The sequence below is a fragment of the Porites lutea genome, chromosome 5 (genome assembly GCF_958299795.1).
Source record: "Porites lutea chromosome 5, jaPorLute2.1, whole genome shotgun sequence".
Classification (NCBI taxonomy): domain Eukaryota; kingdom Metazoa; phylum Cnidaria; class Anthozoa; order Scleractinia; family Poritidae; genus Porites; species Porites lutea.
This window is the reverse complement of record NC_133205.1, coordinates 39,617,097-39,623,360: the sequence shown is the minus strand read 5'-3', so window position 1 is coordinate 39,623,360 and position 6,264 is coordinate 39,617,097.

The window sequence follows — 6,264 nt, the reverse complement described above, 5'->3', positions numbered from 1 at the left end:
TGACGTTAAGTTCGTGTTTTTGATTTTGGCAAGAAGCTTTACTGTGTGGATCGGATATCCAGCAAATACTTGACCGAAGACAAGGAATAAAAGTTTTTACAATTGAACATTATTTCATCACCTGCAAGTCTTTTTTTGCCCCCGTAAAGTATCCCTTGCGTCTTGACTGCACATGACCGTCGCTTCGGTGCAGTATAAGGGTTAATGCTTAAACTTGGGAGGTATTGGCCCCCAAAAATCCAATCGAGGCACCTTAAAATAATTCCCCAACAAGCCTCGATAGCTGTTAAGTTCCAGTCTTCATTTGCCGATTCTTAGGTAAATTCAGGATAAAAAGTGATGTTCAGTTTAGCAGATATTATAGGTTCTTGCCGGCGTGTCAAAAAATAGACACCGCCGAATACTGCACGGCACTATTTTCACTAGAAATTTAGCAGTGTTTTATATCTTTATTGGAGGAGGTTAAGCCCTATCCCCATCGCAAAATTATAAAATTTCTAAAGAACATGATAACTTCAGAGTTTCCGCCACTACGACATTTCCACTAAAACTCGTAGTAGAGTGACGACGGCTACCACGTTTTCCCGCTAAAATGACGCTGGTTCACGCGCGAGCACTACTTAGTATTGAGAAAATAGCGTACTCGTAATTGTGCCACATCTTAAAGGTCTCTATTCCTTCTGGGAGTCTTGCCATGTTTTTAGGAATTAAAGTAGTTTGGCTATTTCTTCTTCAAAGAACGTGTGAAATTTTCCTTTCTTATTTACAGCTCTACTAATCAACGCAACCTCGTTCCCACGGCTTCTGGGTTACCGTCTTTTTTTCTGGCGTTTATTCTACAGTACTGACGTCATTTATTTTCAGGATATCTTGAACCTCTTCCAAATTTGGTTCCCTTTTTATAGCTGGTTCTGGAGAATTAGCCGGTGGATTTGAGCCAATCAGAAACGGAGAAATATTTTCAATGACTCATACGCGTAATTATGGTAATTGCAATTCCGCTCTTCATTTGAACATCATAAAAAACTGTATTGCAATGTGGTGAAACAGTAAAAATAGAAAGCAAAGCACTCAGTTTTGTTCTGTTAAACAGAACCTTAAATGAAATTAAGCAAGAGAGGCTAATAAATGCAATCCATCAGTTACTTAGAATGCATATATTATTGAGATATATTTACTGATTTACAAATGGTTTCATTGCTGATTTTTATGCCATTCGAGTTTAAGGAACTTTTCAGTTACTGTGTTTACAACACTTCCTGCCATAATAGTTAAACAAGTGGAATTAAGTAATTTTTTTTATTATTTCATTTCTATGAATTTCTCGCACACTTTTAGATGTCAATCGTAGTCTTCGAAAACAACCGCCTTCCATTGCTCAAGTCGCGTTCTCAAGAAGGGGAAAGAAAAGAAGCGACTACCGGCACTAGCAAGCTATGCCAATCGTTGTACGTTATGAGCTTCCATGCACTTGCTTTTTAAAAATATTAGGTGTACACTGATGAACCTTAAACTATATTAAAAATTAGAACTTTTAGTTGCTGAACTGAGTTTCTGCAAGGCTGTCTATTGTACACTTTTCACAGTGACGGAATAAGCCTAGTCAATAAATTATTTTTAATGGTCAAAACAAAAGCAGGCGGGCGATAATAACTCGGGAGGAGAACCATCTTGTCCGTTCGCGAAATCAGCCATAAAATTAATATATTTGTTTCGCCCAACGATGATAATTATAAAGACCTTAAGATCTGAGGACGGCGAAGGCGGCAAAACGGCGTCGCCTAAAAATTGATATTCGAGTTCTTTCAGTCTTCATCGCGATGATTACATCGAATTTCAACTCATTTACTTATGTAGAGGAATGCGCCTGAGAATGAATTTATAAGAATCATATCCAAGTTACGAAAGGGGAAGAAAATTTCGGCGCGGCTTATTCACGTCCCGAGGACACAAAACGAGACCCGGCAAAACGTGCATTGACCGCAAAGAAATGTACACAAACGTACGCTGCCGTGCAAAGTTGTTTTTTTCTTTTTTAAGTTCTCGTCGCCGAAGTCGTCGTCATTAGCTCTTAAGGTTCCTTACAGTCTCTCCTAAACTTAAACATTGCGTACCGCGATGGTGCAATAAACAAAACTAAAAGCGACTGCAAACTGATGAGTTTCTTCTACCATGTACCGTACTCTACCGAATTCATCCGTTACGCTCGCCTTTGAACGTCTCGCCTAATTGAATGACCTCACAACTGATCATAAAAATTAGTACTTAATAACTGGTGAAAGAAGTTAAAGTTTACTCCCCCTTTCAATTTTTACACTTGACTGTGCTAATTGTTTGGTTCTTAAAAATCAGTTCCTTTGGTAAAGTGGGTTTTATTCAGGCGGAACCTGATAATATTGTATCACGTCCATCTGGCGATTGATCCCCCATCCACTAGCACTTGGACTGAAAATTGAAAGCGCTGGAAAACTCTTGTAATCTGTGATTTTATATCAAGCCTGATAGCTTCAGTACATTTAGCAGTTCAAGATGTGAAAGGTCAGCAAAATAGTCTCCGGGCATCAATACTTCACAGACAGCATTTCTTCTTTCTTTTATCCTCTCCAAAAATACTGTTAGTCTCTCATCACGCTTAAGCTTCTTGATGTCCTGTTTTGCGAGTATTTCCTCGATATCTTCTTCCTTCCTACTCCTTCTCCTCTTGGACCAATTTATTTTCGTTTTCTCTAAATAAGTCAGCATAGGTCTTTCCAGACTTTCAAAGGGATCTTCCACTGTCGAAATCGTTATTTGTGGAACAGGAAAACTCTCACTGATGTTTGAGATCTTTAAGAAAATTGCAAAATATCTGACCCAAAGTTTAAAAACAGTGAAAAATTTAAGGTTGTTTTTTATTTTTATCAGACGAATGCTTATAATACCTGTAATCTCCTGGGTGACGCAGGCGCCCTGAATAACGTCAATCGCAACTATGAATTAAAATAAACCTCGTTTCCAGGGTTCCATCTCTCAAAGTTCAGCACTAAACCTCCCAGCTATCGCCAGTGCCTTACGCATGTGCACAGCCATATTACCCGGTCTGTGCCAAATTAAGCCGAGTGGCTCTGGGGACGAAAATGGGCAGTGGCGGCCACATTCTCGTCTCCAAAGCCACTCGGCTTAATTTGTAAACGGAAGAGTGGCTCTGGCTGGAATGGGAAATACGATTTTTTTCATTGGCTGAAATCAACTGAATGCGCACAGCAACTTAAAAGTACAACCTTAGCGGTGCATAACATTTCAGACGTAGACCTCTCGAACTGTAGGTAAACATGAAATCTGCATGTCTGATTTAAGCCTGGTTCTCATATGCCGCCGATACACCTGCGATATGGCCGCTGGTGCTGCCTGGGATACTGTTCCGATATGAGAACAGAAGTGGCCCGCAACATTGGTCATCCTAGATTTATCGCCGGGATGCCTGCGGAGTTGACTCGAGTTCAACTTCGCAGGCATGCCGGCGGTAAAGCTCTACGATGGCTCTAGTTGCCGGCGACGCATGTTTTCATTCGTCCGGGAAGTACTCCAGACGGTACCGGCGGCTACGTTGCAGATACATCGGCGGCATACCGTAAAATTCCGAAAGTAAGCCCTGGGGCTTATATTTTTCAAAGGCCCTTTTTGAGGTGCTTATATTCGGAGGGGCTTATGTATGGATGGAAATTTGCGTTTCAAAATCGATTGGGCTACCTTGTAGTGGGAAGGAAATTTACCATTTTTGCTTTGTTTTACTCCAAGTACAAGCCCCCGGGGGGCTTATATTCGGAGGGGCAATTTAACGGAGGTTTTTTTGCGTTACGGTTTTGGGGGGCTTATATTTGGAGGGGCTTTTACATGGAGGAGCTTATATTCGGAATTTTACGGTATGAGAACCAGGCTTTTTACGTCGATCGTGGGAAATCGCCATTTTCACGTAAAACCATAATTCACCTTATTTACCCCTCAAAATTTTGCATAACCAATTTTTCCTCGGTGTTACTTTCATCCCAAAAGAAGTCGAAGACAATGGTTATGCATTATTATTGTTTTTTTTTGGGGGGGGGGGGGGTGGGGGGTAAACAAAGTGCAGTATGGTCCATGTGAAAATGGTCAATCCGACCTGTTTTGTCTATTTGAAAAAGCAGTAAAGTGAGAAGTTTGAGTACTGCCCACGAGCCTTTACAAACAAAGTTTTCCGTCGTTGAGCAAAACTTCATCACTGAACCTCACTTCAGCACTGAGGCCAGTACCTTTCGTATGCGTCAGCCATATCATTTAGGCAGTGGCGGCCACGTTCTCGTCATAACAGCCACTCGGCTTAATTTGTAAACGGACAAATGACCAAAAGAAACGACGGGCTCTGGGACGAGAATATGGCAGTCATGGACAACTGTTTCTTGTCTTAAAACGTTTGCAATTGATGTCATGCGGGAGCATGAAAACAGGCAATTGTCTGTTAAAGACGAAAACAACTTAATATATTAACGTATTACATATTTTCTTAAAATACCCGTAAAAACTAGTTAAATCTTTTTATTGACTATCATAAATGTTGTCGTCCAGCATGATCCAAAAAATAGGGCGTTTTCCCAAAAAAGTAGGAGGAAAAGGGAATGACTCCGAAAAATAGGAAAAAATAGGAACTTGACACACTGTACACTACACTGATCCGCTCCAACCACTCCCGAAATATACTCAGTAGTAAGACGCCCTAGAAAAAGAAAACATTCAGCAAAACACGCGCAATTTGCCCGTATAACGTTCCATTTTTAATCAAATGTATGCCAACTTCTACCATCGAACCTCATCGAACTCAGTCAAAGTTCGACAGGGTTCGAGTTACCAAAATTGTTTTGTGAGAGTTTGATTGTGTTCGATTACCGAACTTAATCGAACCCAATCGTTTGATTAAGTTTAATTGAGTTCGATTAATAAAGCGTTCGATTTGGTTCGAGTGGTGACGTCTGGAAGTAAACGCCTAACGTGTCAGCCTACTAGAGACCCTTCCGCGATTTGCCGCCGCCCTCAACAAATGAGCACACTTGCTGTTAAGTGAAATAAAACATTTAATGTCTCATTTCAAGATGGCCCCTAACAAACGTGTACAGCGACAAAGAAGATTGATCGTGATGTTCACTGCTCCATCTTACTTGTAAAAAGTATGAGACTCTAAGACCCATAAGCCCTGCTGCAAGTCCTTCCACTAGAAAATTTTCCTACTTCTCATTACTTTTCCCCACTCTAGATTCAGAATCTCATGATTTTTGGCTCTTGAGGGTTTTCAAGTGCTGAAAAGAGAGCAAAAGGAAGAAAAAACAAACAACAATTGATCCGAAAAGGCTTCTGTATTGAGTAATAAACTTAGAAAGCATTTAATACATGAAATAAAACGCATGTAACGAATCATTATTTTATTTTATAATACACGCAAAAGATATTTCTTGTAATATTTGGGTTACTTATAATCACCTATTCGTAGTCTTTTAAATAAATGTTGATTATGTAGTTTTTTTCGAGTTTCCTTACCCGATAACGTTAGTTACAAATATACATTTACAGTTTTGCATTTCTTATAGATTACTGTACAATCAAGTAAAGCTTTACACTAGAAACTCTTTTAGTACTATTCATGTTATTTCTGATCTAAACCTGATAAAGACCTTTTTAGCTTTTACGTGTTGTCATCCCAGTTCAGACCACGTGATTTTCTCCAGGGAATTTTTATTTTTGTTTTGTCATAGAATATGTATACAAACGCCGTGGAAGCACATGCATAGGACTAGATTTGAAAGAAACAGTTCTCTGGGGGGTAACATCATCACCTGGTCTGAAGTGGGAAAACAAAACATACAAGCTAAAAAGGTCTATTGACTTCCACTCTTTTTCTTTTCAGTACGGTCCATTAAGCTTCCTTTTGCCTCTTTTGCAATATTTTCCCTGTAATTCTCCTATGTTCTTGTCACACAGACTGGTGAGAGCTCAGGGGGCGATAGGAAGAGCGACAAGACGTGCTCTCTTTTCCCCTCTCCTTAAACAACGCCGATATTCTTGTTCTGGGCCCTCAAGGAGTTAACTTCATTACTGGAAATGAGTTTCAAATTTCCCTTCAACCTGTTTGGCAAATTGACACTGGCTTTTTAAACAAGCCGATCATTGCGCTGGTATACAGGTTCTGGCCCAGAACAAGGATTTCGGTGTTGTTGCGTAAAAGGCTAAAAAAGGAGCCTCTGGGGCTGTAGCCAGATG